Source organism: Uranotaenia lowii, chromosome 1, assembly GCF_029784155.1.
Source record: "Uranotaenia lowii strain MFRU-FL chromosome 1, ASM2978415v1, whole genome shotgun sequence".
Lineage (NCBI taxonomy): Eukaryota > Metazoa > Arthropoda > Insecta > Diptera > Culicidae > Uranotaenia > Uranotaenia lowii.
Window position 1 is genome coordinate 108,451,998 of NC_073691.1, and position 13,765 is coordinate 108,465,762.

The 13,765-nt window shown below is 31.9% G+C and overlaps 1 protein-coding gene and 1 non-coding gene across 2 annotated transcripts in view; both read left to right on the top strand.

The window, feature by feature from the left end:
* LOC129761067 (uncharacterized) overlaps window positions 1–13,765 on the top strand; it is a 195,381-nt gene that overhangs the window by 178,452 nt on the left and 3,164 nt on the right. The gene's annotated exons all lie outside the window — the stretch shown is intronic.
* On the top strand, window positions 7,994–8,066 carry Trnar-acg (transfer RNA arginine (anticodon ACG)). The gene has a single exon. It is a non-coding gene; the product is annotated as a tRNA-Arg (tRNA).

Below are 13,765 nucleotides of genomic sequence, written 5' to 3' on the forward strand. Positions count from 1 at the left end.
TAGCTATTTTATAATACTTAACGGTTCAATTGGTGGCCTGGTATTGAAAACCTATCCGATTCCCAACTGTTTGATGTTTAGACTTGAGCTGGAACTCATGGAAATCGGCTTGGGAATTCAGTGTTTTATCTATTGAGCTAAACGCTTTCCATATTTTTTAAATATGAATTCATTTTATCGTGATTCATAAGAAACTGGAATTTATTATAAACTTTGTTCTATGAATAAGTTGTTTCGAGCAAGAATGCTGAAATCAAAGAAAAATCTAAAATTTCACAGAATTTTGAGCAAATTTTTATCACAGAATCTGTGTCACTGAACACAGAAATTTGAAATATTCACAGATTTTAGAGAATTTTTGAATTTTTAATAGATTTCCAAATTTATTAAGATTTCTTACTTTGAATTAGAAAAGTTTGATAAAAATTTCAATGTTAACTGAGTTTTCCCAACTAAAATATAAAAAAAGAGGCAATCTATCAAAAATTTTCAATGCAATTAAAGGAATTAGCATCACCGAAATCCATCACTGAGTTTTGAGATAAAAGTACAAAAAATCAGATTTTTTTTTCTCAACACACTTTGATTTAGAGCAATGTACTGTTTTATTGGCAAAATCTGTAATTTAAGGCATCTTTTTTTGTATTTCTGACTTTGTCGTTACCTTCAAAAGTTGTTCGGGCAATATGACCCTTAACACGCACATTCAAATAATCGCTTAAATACACTAACGAACCTAATTTTTGAGATAAAATAACTAAAATTTGAGTCTAGAGAATCGGTTCTTTCGAAATAAGATACAGTGAATCAAAGTGAATCTTTTTTTAAGTAAGAAATAAATTTGAACGGATATTTTGAGAACAACTTTGGAAGGCTAAGTTTTTGTAATTTACGTAAAAACATCAATTTTTGAACTTTAAAATCTTTAAAGATGAAATTTAATTGAAGTTTTAACAGTTACACAAAGATTTGGAATGATTACTATTAAATATGTTGACAGTACAAAATGGTTCCGCTCAAGATCATATTTTAGTTCCGCTCAAGATCAGCATGGTTCCGCTCAAGATCAGAATTCTTTCTTCAGTAAAACAGCTCTAGAGTAATCAGGATTTACTCTAAAATATTCTACAGATCATCATTAGAAAGCAGAAACCAAGATCTTTCCGCAGGACTAAAAAAAAGTTCGTTCGGATATAAACCCTATCCATACCGCTTGGTCAACTGTTCCGAGTTGCGTCGAATTGAGCCAATTGGTTCCGCTCAAGATCATTTACCCTAGGAGCAACAGATAGCGAAAGATCTGAATTTTAATTGATATTATTAAATGAATTGGTAATTGAATTAATTTTACTTTTAGTTTACTTGTGATGGAGTTTTCGATGATTACTGTATGATTAGCCCAAAATGACCCTTTCTCCCTAATTTAGATTATTTTTCAAAATTCACTAAATGATTCTATCACAGTTTGCATATTTCTTACCTTATAACAAGTCATTTAACAAATTACACTAGTTTACAGCATTTTTGAACTCAGTAAACTAAAGGTCATTTCCAATGTGAAATCGAGCGCTGAATCCGAAAATGAAATTCAAAAAAATCTCAGTAGAACCGTTTTAGAGTTATGCTCCAAGTATGAAATTTCGGAAAATTAAAAAAGTTCTTGTACTTATATTAAAATATCTTGGACGGCATAACAGTAATTTGAAATCTCCCTTTTGCATATTGAAGATGAATAAATTTTCTATCGATCATCTGAACATGGTTTTTGCGTTTGACCAACAGTATTGCTGATATTAGTGACTTTATGAGAAAAAAAAATATAAAAAACGCATTTTTTAGAGAAAATTTTGTTTCAACGAAAGTTTTAAACTCGATGGTAGCATTTAAAAAATCTGATTTTCTTTTGCGCTTAAATGTCAATTCAAAACAAAGATTTCAAGTGGTTATTTATCAAAATCGGTTAAAAATTGAAGAAGTTATGGCTACTTTACCATAACTGTAATTTTTGCAGTTTTTAATAATTTAACGAACCGCAGTACACTTATCATAGTATAGGAAGAATGAAACATGATAAATCTCACTCGCTCCAAGTCAAAATTATTTATTAGCTTACCAGAAGGTCACATGCCAAGTTTCAGGAAGATCTGACCATAGGGAGGGGTTGCTTGAGTCTCAAACGTGAATAAAATTTTGAGGTATTTTGCCCGGAAGGAACGAAAAATACTGGTTTTTCATCAATAACTTTTTTCATCACTAGCTGATTGTTTTTTATGGTTTATTTTCTTAAAGCCTAAGTTAAGACAAATATTTCACCCGAACAGGGGCGGTCCTAGAGCTGGCTCTTGGGGGGGGTGATTTTCCAAATTTCAAAAATCAGTCAATAACGTAAATATATTGCGAAAAAAACGTTCATTTGGAGAGTGCGAGTGGGGGGAAGGCGGGGAAGGGGGGGGGGGTTGAGTGCAGTTTCAAATGAGACTTTAATATTTGCTCTACACCAGACCCGTGCGATGGACACGTCCATGGGTGAGGGGTTTCGAATTTCAAATTTTGTTAGAAATTATAACGATACCAAAAAAAGGACAATAAATAAGCAAATTGAATTATAAACCATATTCAAACCCATAATCATCACACAAACTCGAAAAAATGATACTGATACGAATCAAAATAAATCAGAATCAAAATTTCAAATCAATTTTATTTCCGGTTAGTCATTAATAAATCAATCGAAATGTTGATTCTTTTTCTGAACAAAAAAAATCAAGCAAGTATTTTCAAAACATCAGAAACAGAATGCGAATTGAAAATTGGAATAGAGCCAGAATTTGAAGCTTCGGACACAACAATCAGTGCACAGAAGAAGAATAGATCAAATATAACACCAGGTTTGGGAGAAATTAAACTCGAATTCTTACCAAAATCAGATCAGGTCAGAATAATTGATAACAGTTTAAATTATCAATCATATTAATTTACATTTCTTTTCTTCAATTTCAATTGAATTTTTGTTTGAAAAGTTCCTTTGTAATGTCTTCCATTTGAAATAATATTCAATCACAATTTGAAATGTGAATTATCGATGAGGAAAATATATCCATTTTGAACTTCAGAGAATTTATTCGAAATTAGTTGATGATTAATTTAAAAATGACAATAATTAATTCTATCAAGTTATTAAGTTATCAAAGATAAAATTCCTAACTTATATTCAAATTCTACCAGTTATTATTATAAAAGGCAAAGAAAGTTAATTTTAGATTGTGGTCGCAGTTATAACTTTATGGATTTAAAATACAACGATAATTCATCATCACTGAGTACAAAGTACAATTTGGGAAATAGAAGAGTTCTTGAATGATCAAACACGAAACTGTTCCCTTTTATTAGGGTATTTATTTATTTATTTATTTATTTGCTTATTTGTTTATTTGTTTATTTGTTTATCCATGAAGAATGAATTGTTGACATGTGATTAAAATGCTTCTTATAAATTTTTACTCTCTCATTTTCAACATCCATACATTTCTTACTTTCTATTTGCAAGAATTTTCATAATGTTGAATTGTTCTTAGTAATGTTCTTTTAATTTCCATCGATAAGGTCGATAAATAAAATTAACAAACAAAATCACGGTGATTAACTCTTCATAAATTTTAATATAATTTGAAGATGAAAAAGATTAGTTTTCACATATGGAATGTTTTTTTCTAATAAAAAAGTCTTAACAAAATAATGCAAGATAGCATTTTGGTGTTTAATTTTTGATGATTGATTTGTAGATTTTGGTGCGCTGAACTCGAATCTTCTACTAGATTTTATTTATCACCTCTCGTTTTGGTGATATGCAGTTTATGTGGAGTTTTAAAAACAATCAGTTTTGAATGAAATCAATCATTGATAACTGATGAATTTACAAGTTAACATGGAAAAAAAACTGATTCTGAACTTGTTTATTATACTTTATTCAATTAAGGAATACTACTTTCATGATAATGAATAATCGAAAAAAATCTACAGTGTTTAATAATTCTGGAAGACCAGAATTTCTGACATTAATAAAGAAAGTATTAAAAACAAATATTTTATTTCATTTAAAAAAATTGCTGAAGTCTGAAAACGATTAAGTTTATGCTTTGAGAAATATCTAAATTCTATGTAGTCATTACATCCTTAAAAATTCCTTAAAAGTCTATTATTTTACAAAATTGGGAACAGTTAATGAACAGAAAACTTCAATAAAGAAAATTTCACAGAAGTCAAAATAACTTGCTTTCTTACGGAAAGAAATGAGATATGAACCTTTATTCCGAATTTTAATTGTAATGTTTTAAAGTTTTGTCAGAAAAGTGCAGAATTTTCTTGAATAACTTGTAACCTATTTGAAAATAATTTAGGGCACCAACATAAATCAAGATTAGCTCTTAAATTCATTTCATCTAAAAAAGTATAAATTCTGTAGCCATTTGAATTTAGAAATACCCTTTTGAATGTGGAGTTGAACATTTAGGTAAAAAAATAGAGACTGAAATTGGGTTCTTAAAAAAATTCATATCAGCATAAAATTTGTAATGATTCAAAAAAAAAATTTATCTAAGTGATTAATCATCAAAGTAATGAATGAATTTGATTAGATATACTTCTTTAAAAAAAAACAATATTTCAAGATCATGATGCACACTGCTTCTCCACTTCCCTTTAAATTTCATTAAAATTAATTAGAGTTTTATATTTAAAAAAAAATGAAATGAGAGAAGTTTAACAAACTTTCTCCACATACTTATTTTGATATCCTTTTAAACAGCTTATAAATCCTTTTATAAAACAATCTGCGAATCTTTAATATTCACGGCGAACAATTGTTGACAAAAGGATAATTTTTGTCATTTGTATATTGAGTAGTTTAAAAATTATCAATTTAAGAACTCTTTAAAGAATCTTCCGATATAAATGTTATTTTACAAATGAAAAAATACACACATGTGAAAAAATTCTCAGGTTATCTAACATTTTTATATCACCGCAAAACTCTCACAAAAATTTTAGTGATTCTCGTTTTCCAACAATACTTTTGGAAATTCAAGCATTTATTTGAGAATGTGTTAACAATTACTATGAATTAAAAACTGAATGTTTTATTATTTTTCTGAAGTATATTGCTGAATCGTGATTCGAAAACACTAATTAATACAAATACTTGTTTCGATTCTTCAATTTCTAAATATAAATTTAACTCTAATACAAAATCATTAAAATCAAACTCTTAGGTATGCAGCTTTAGTAACTTTTTTTAAAAAAATGTATTCTCTTAAATTTCGAGCACTCATAGATTTGAAAGTGAAAAATTGTATTTTTTCTTCATGCATTCAATATTTTCAAACATAATGTATGTATAATTTAAAATGAAAAAAAATTAATCAAGGGCAATTTCTTATAGCTTATACTTTTTTCAATGAAAAGTCCTTGTGCCCGAGAAAATAGTCGAGTTATGACGGGATATTATTATCACTGGTTTTATATCATCTGGGAAAAATTAATACATAGGCAAGTTTTTGAAGCCTTTGTTCAAAAACCTTTTTTTGGAGGTATATCCTGAACTCAATTTTTGTTCATCCCCTCTATTTTAAGATGTTGTATTTTTGGTATTTTTAGAAAATTGTATAGATATGATTGTATAAAAATGTATAAAAGATGCATATATGGTCAGCAATTTCGAATTAAACACTGTAAGTGCCTTAACAAAAGTAATTTGGTGAAAATAAGTCTAGAGAATTGCAAAGTACAGCTAGTTAGTTTGACGTACGTATTACAATTTAAAGAATTTACGAAATTTATAAAAACTTTTACTTAACAATCACCCTCACGGAGTGGAAAATTTTGAAAATTCCAAAGAAGATTCACTAGGAAATGTTCGAACTTTTCATAGAAATTCCAGCGTTTGCGAGTATTTTGTAACGGTTTTTTGCCGCTTGGGGGGGGGGGGGGGGGGGTGATCACCCCGATCACCCCCCCATAGGACCGCGCATGCACCCGAAAACTGTAACTCGATTGGATTTGAAACAGAAAAGTTATTGCGCTTCAAAGATTGTATTTTGATCGAAAATTGTCGTATAAAACGCAATGCGTAAAAAGTACTCATTGCGTGTTGAACAAAATTTGCGGCCTTTGAACCGCAATAACTTTTCTGTTTCAAATCCAATCGAGCTACAGTTTTCGGGTGAAATATTTGTTTCAACTTAGGCTTTAAGAAAATCAACCATAAAAAACAATCAGCTAGTGATGAAAAAAGTTATTGATGAAAAACCAGTATTTTTCGTTCTTCCGGGCAAAATACCTCAAAATTTTATTCACGTTTGAGACTCAAGCAACCCCTCCCTATGGTCAGATCTTCCTGAAACTTGGCATGTGACCTTTTGGTAAGCTTATAAATAATTTTGACTTGGAGCGAGTGAGATTTATCATGTTTCATTCTTCCTATACTATGATAAGTGTACTGCGGTTCGTTAAATTGTTAAAAATACTGTTATGGTATAGTAGCCATAACTTCTTCAATTTTCAACCGATTTTAATAAACAACCACTTGAAATCTTTGTTTTGAATTGATATTTAAGCGCAAAAGAAAATCAGATTTTTTAAATGCTACCATTGAGTCTAAAACTTTCGTTGAAACAAAATTTTCTCTAAAAAAATGCGTTTTTTACAATTTTTTTTCTCATAAAGTCACTAATATCAGCAATACTGTTGGTCAAACGCAAAAACCATGTTCAGATGATCGATAGAAAATTTATTCATCTTCAATATGCAAAAGAGAGATTTCAAATTACTGTTATGCCGTCCAAGATATTTTAATCTAAGTACAAGAACTTTTTTAATTTTTTCGAAATTTCATACTTGGAGCATAACTCAAAAACGGTTCTACTGAGATTTTTTTGAATTTCATTTTCAGATTCAGCGCCCGATTTTACATTTAAAGTGTTGGTCAGTTTATCAAGATCGCGATTTTTTTTAAATTTTGTAAACTAGTGTTATTATTCAAATGCCTCATCATAGTCAGTGTTAGGAGTTTCAATAGGAAACATTAGGAGCATAGGAGGTGTAGGACAAACTCATATCCCGCAATGCTGTCCTAGCATCTCCTAGAGCTACCCCTCCCAAATTAACTAACAAGGCTCCAAAACTTTCTCAGGTTTATGGGTGGGTCGTAGAGATCTCTGCATCTACCTGTAAGGCTGTAAGTAAACGTTGACTAACATACCTTCCCCTTTTCCCACACAGTCCGCAGGGTTCGGCCAGGGCACCCTCAACGTTATGTGGGGGCTGGTTTTCCATTTTAAGAGATTTAAGAATTTGAGGCAACGGAATGGGGGACTTAGCCCCTTTTGGAATTATGAGTCAGGTTGTGTAACACTATCTCGAAAGAGATTTTGGTACAAAATCGTAACACTGTAATTTCATTAAACGGAGAGTTGATGAGTAGCGCCAACCGCCAAGTTTTAGGCGACTGTTCATGCGAATGCGAATGCGAATGATCTATATAGGATCAACATCCAGATACAGTTTAGGATTAGGACCTTCGATCACCAACAGCACACGCACACAGGGATTTAGATAGTGTGTTTTAATATTTCAGAAACAAAAGCGACACAACTGAACTTTGTAGAGTCATGAAATTAAGTATTCCATTTCCAGTCATTATCAATTTTGTGGACCGACAGCACACCACCGAATGAACCGAAGTATTTTTTTACCACACAACCCCATTAATCTCATCAATCTAATCTAACTACAAACTGATTTACTGCTTTTCACTTTAACTACCGAAGTGAAGATTGAAAAATAGCACCGCTGTTACAGCCATGCCGTTTTTGTTATACTCACTCTATATAGGGCGAATGATCCACGTTTTGAATATTTTATGCCAAATAGAATGGTCAACCGAAAACATCACAGATCAAGTGATCGGTCCCTAACATGGTTCGGGATGTTCTCAACAGGTCCTGTGGCGCAATGGATAACGCGTCTGACTACGGATCAGAAGATTCCAGGTTCGACTCCTGGCAGGATCGATCTTTTGGCTTTTTACTCTTGCTGGGAGTCTCATTTTGCAAAAATATTGCATCATCAGGACATAATCGTTTGTGTTCAAGAGATAAGGAAAAAGAAAAATCAATTTCCTGCTAACAAAAGCCGTCTGGAAAGAAACGCGCGGCCCAAAAGTGTCCATGACGTTGTCGCCATTCAACGGAGAAAACTCGGAAAAGAACATTTTCCGTCCAGCAAAACGAGTGACTCAGATTGCTCGTAAAACGAGCTGCAGTCTTAAAAGAAAACGGAAGATTTGAATCAGCAGCAGTGCTACCTCAAAACAGAACAGAAGAGTTCCATTCTGTCCGCACATCAAAACAAAAAAGAACATAAACGGCAAGAATAAAAGACCGTCGGCAAGTTGAGATGCCGCAGTTTTTTTCGGTTTCCCCCTCAATCGATTCGAATTGATACCGTCAAGTTTTTTTTTATTTCGATCGATACGTTTCTTTATCATTGCCCGGTCGTGTCTTTCCGACATACTTCCTGGCATAATAATCGGAAAAGATACATGCCGCATGACGATAAATTTGGTAGTCATTTAACACAACAGCTTCCAACAGACCATCCGAAAAGGAAAAACGGCGCGGCGGTAAAATTTCGCTCGGCCGTGATGATCTGCACTCGTTTTTATTTTGCCGCTAAATGGCGTTTTTTTTTGCTTTCGGAAGAAACCTTTTGCATATGCGCCCAGCAAGCACATGGACCCGATAAAAAACGATATGACATTCGCAGCTGACAGTTACACGCTACCGGCGGACGGCGTGACGTGCTTTCCGATAAAAGACGCATAAAAACAAGTGCAACGGCAAGTGCGATGGTAAGGTAGCAAAGAAAAATACGAAATATCGAAGGGCAAGGAAAGTGTCTCATCTTTGCGCCGTCATATTTTTGTGAATCAGAAACTGGAAGGACATGTAGGAAGAAGCGAATAATCGGCTTTCGATTAAAACACATTGACGAGGTCTCGTTGTTTTTTGTCATGAAGTGTGAATTACCTCCTGTTACGCTTTCACTGTTCACGTGTTTCGGAACTTGTAGGTTTTATGTAACAAATTATTTTTTTATTGCCCTGAACGTACTTTCTTATTACTGTTCTTTTTTACCTTTTGAAACAAACTACTCAAGTAACAATTCTAGTTCTAAAACTCGATGCACCTTTTTCCAATATGAGACCGGAAAAACAAATGAAATATTATTTACTGGAAAATCAAAGAATTAAAAAAAAACTGGAAGAAAGGTCATTTTCGGGAGAGACATTTGTGTATTGGTTAAACAAAAATTGATCTTTCATCCCTTTCTACCTTTTCCAATCTATCCATTGACTACTAGGACGTGGCCGGCGCCGTTATTGATGTTCAAAGAGCGAGCATCTGTTTTGTGCATTGAGGATGAGATGCTAATCCCAAGCACCATTCTTTTGACCTTTGAACAAAACTGATGGCCTCGATAAATCACGGAGTAGCAACCATTGGCGATGTGGAATTCGTTCTACTGAGCCACGCCTGCGACCATGGAGTTCGAAATACTAAAAAAGTAATTTGGAAGCAATAATGGAATCACTTATGATAAATGAATAAACTCTACTATTGTAGGTAGAAATTCATGATGAAGCATTTCGGGTTCCATATTTCAAGGTGGATGTGAGTAGTCAATCCAGCTAAGCTAAGCTTAGAGACATTTGTGTATTGGTAAAACAGTTCGCTTCTTTAATAAAACTTACAACTCTTTTTAAATTTTATTACCTAATAGGGTAACGGACCAATTTTGGACCGCTCTGGGAAGTGGCTATGCAATTTTCTGAAATTAAAAAGTATATTTTACAACTTTTGACTGCTTTATCTGTTCATTACGAAGATCAAGGCTTTTTCTATCGAAACATGTCGTCGTTTGTTGCAATGTAACAAGATTTAAGCCTAAAAACTCGTTTCTTCGATCTTTACTTTGGTTGGTATTTTGGACCACCAGGTTTCTATTTTGGACCACCCTCTGGACCTATTTTGGACCACCCTTAAACTACATAAGTTTTTTTTCTTAGTTTTGCTATATTTACAACAGCGATTGATGCGCAAGTATGCAAATAATTCAGTTTTTTTTTCTTTTCTTATTCTTGTAGTCGATTTCTGTTTGTTCATGTTAATTCATTTCTTTTCTTTTTGAACTAACATTCTTCAATTTTTCCCAGCCTCTTTTTAGTTACACTTATTTTTGAATACTTCTTACTACATCCTTTTTTTCTACAACTTCTTATGCTTTAACACAGTAATTTTCGATAAGAATGAAGTAAAACAGAAAAACTCCTCCGTTATAAAGTGTTTTTCACTTTCGAACGTTTCGACAGCACACTCTAATCTCGACGAAATCTGCTCTACAGTATTAAATACTGGCCAGTTGGCTTAACTTTAGGAACAAATTTTTGAACGCAAATCTCCTTCAGGAAACCCAATGATAATTTTAGAAAGACTTACATCATCTACTCCGCGACATCAATTAATACATTTTGACTTCCAATCCTTTGTGGATTGGGTTTGGCTTCAGTTCTGTAGATAACAGAGATTCAAAAAAGATAAAAATGTGAGAGAATTATGCAATTTTTTCGATGAAAAACTCACAAATGTTCATTTTTATATTTAACGTAACTTTCGTTTCACGAAAAAAAATATCGTTGGAGTAAATTTTTCAAAATTTTTTTTCAAAAATTGCATAACCACAGGGGCTGAAATATTAGATTTTTAGAACTTTTCCGCTAGTAATTTTTACATATTTCAAATTTTTTTTTCATAAATTTTGAAACACATATAGCATAGCTAAAGTTTAATATATTTTTTGTTTTAATTGTTCTACTATTAAATGAGATATTTCTACTGTTACAAAAATGAAACTTGTTACACATATTTGCCGATTTTTTGTCGTTTTTTTTCCCAACCCCTCATTTAAACGGGATTTTTTTTCGACTCTTCTACATAAAAAAGTATTTTGGTTTTCGAGAATCAATCATGAATGGTTTTGTAACTTTTAGACCAAACCGTCAATAATTTTTCATGAATCAAAAAAAAATGACTTAATAAAAAATTTTTGCAAGTCCAGTTTTTTCATGTTTGTAAGCTTCTTTAAGCTGTAACTTTAAGCAACTGCTTACCAAACAGTTGCCATTTATGTAGATTGTAAAACTGAAGTGGGTTTAAAGCAATTGAAATAGTGTGCATAATTCTTTTCATATCGTTGTACAACGTTTAATTACGTTCATGAACATTTAAAATAAAACCCATTTATGTTAAGTGGTCCAAAGTAAGTCCCTAAGGAATTAAGTAGGACCTATTTTCGACATGGGTTAAATTGCGATTAAAGCAAGGTTTTTTGGTTCTTCGAGCTTGCAATCTAGTTTTCAAGTGTTTCATCATAGCTGTGAACATGTTTGTAGTTGTTAAATTCATCACAGCTAGGCAGAAAACTTCTTGGAAGTTGACTCCTCAAATAGCACGTCCTCCAGAAATGGGCTTGATTCGGCCCAACTGGGAAAAATCAATACTTAATTTTCAATTTTTTCCCCTGATCAGTTTATTTAAATGGAATGTTAGATATGATTAGAATCATAAGAAGTAGCTTTAACTATATTTCTCCAAAATTTTCGTGACTAACATGATATATGAATTAAAAATTGGAAAAAAGCTGCAAGGTGGTCCAAAATATGTACCCGGTCCAAAATAAGTCCGTTATCCTACCTAATGTTACTGGAATGGATTACAAGAATTCAAAAATAACTGTAGTCCTTTTGTCAGCAGAGTATTGCGTAATAATCGGTGTAGGCATTAAGACGTCAGCAACCGAACTGGCAATGAAAATTACAAGGGATACATTAGGCTAGGTTTACCAGCCCGGGCATCGCTCAACACTTTATTGAGCGACCCATTCATCCCTGAATTTTACATGCATCCACCAGATCGATCACTTCCAATATATTTTCACTTTGATTTGAATTTAAAGATTCGAAATTGAATTCGCATGCGAAATTATATTGATTAACGAAAAATGCATTGAAACTAGTAAATTAATGATTTTTTGTACAAGATTTAGCAATCATAATAGTTCGAAACTTGGTAGCTTCCACAAAAAACTTAGTTTTTAAAACAATTTATATTCACTGCCATGTTGAAATACTGTTATCATCACCCTTTTGTATGTTCCGTTACTGACAACCAGTTGACGTTGCATGTAAAATAGCTTTACTGCAAATCACCAATAAGCGTAAAGTAAAAAATTAAAAATATTAACACCGAATATTACTGACTTAGAACGTGAATAACAATCCTAGAAAATTTGGCTGTTATCTGAGGAAAAAATAAAAATACTATGAAACCTTATATTTCAGTGTACGGACAATTTTTTACGTAAATTTTTTGGACTTCCTAAAGTAGATATATTATTCATATCACAAAATCAGTTATATCTATGAGTGCCCTAAGTTTGGCAAATATTATGCAAAATCTAAAGATAAAAGTTCCACTGATGTTTTGCCCATATTAGTTTTCATTTCACAGAATTTGTCTGACACTTACACGGAAAATAAAAAAAAAAGGTAAAATTTACCTTTTTGCGAGGTGATTTTTTTCCACCCCTCTTTCGACTTAAATTTTACCTAAATTTTTTCATTCACCTAGCAAAAAAGGGAAAATTTACCTTTTTCAATTCACCTAGCAAAATGGTAAATTTTACCTTTTTCGCATTTACCTAGCAAAATAGTAAATAATATCGTTTTCCCATTCAGTGATTTGAAAGGTAAATGCTAGGGTTTGATTCATTGAAAAATTTATTTTTATTTTATATAAACAAATAGGGACAATTCATTATATTATTTTATAAATATATCACCTTGTTTAAAAAAAACAGGTAAGATTTAGCTTTTTGGATTCACCTTTTTTCTCGGTGAATTGTACCTTTTTCCAATCTCGATTCAGGTCAATTTTACCTCGCTGTGGGGTGAGTTTCACCTCGAAGAGGTAGAAGTTACCTTTTGGCTTTTACGAGCGATCACCTTGCAATCTCGGTAAATTTTACCTTTTTTTATTTTCCGTGTATACACAAAAAGAATTGATGCCCTTGGAGCCAAAGAGGTATAAGTGCATGAAACCTTATTTCGAGAAAAAACGGTTTAAAGTTGTTGTATTTGGACATTTTCCATATATTTTTCAAAATTAGTAATTTGCTCTCGAACATAAAAGTATGTAAATAAAGCTCGAAAAATCTGAAAAAATTGCCAAATATAGTTTGAAATATGAAAAATCGTTTGGCATCATTAACTCATTGGCTCTGAGGGCCTCAATTCTGAAAGTTTTTCTATCAGCTAATTTTCTTCGCATACTATAAGGCGCAATTTTATAACTATCAGATGAAAGCATTTTTTTTAAGTCCATTTTTTTTAGGAAATGTATCTTTTTAGACTCGAGGGATCGTGTGAACCCATAAAATAAACTTTTTCTTTTAAAATTTGAGAGTTTACTATTGCTTTAAAAATATGGCATTAAGAAGTTCATATTATGTTATAACGAATAACATATTGGAATAAATTCTTTTTAAATAATTTTGTTGAGTGGAAAACATTTAAAAGTGATAAAATAAGATTTTCAAGTCATATATTGTTAGATTTTTCAAACAAAGTGCAATTACTAAAAACAAAATTTAA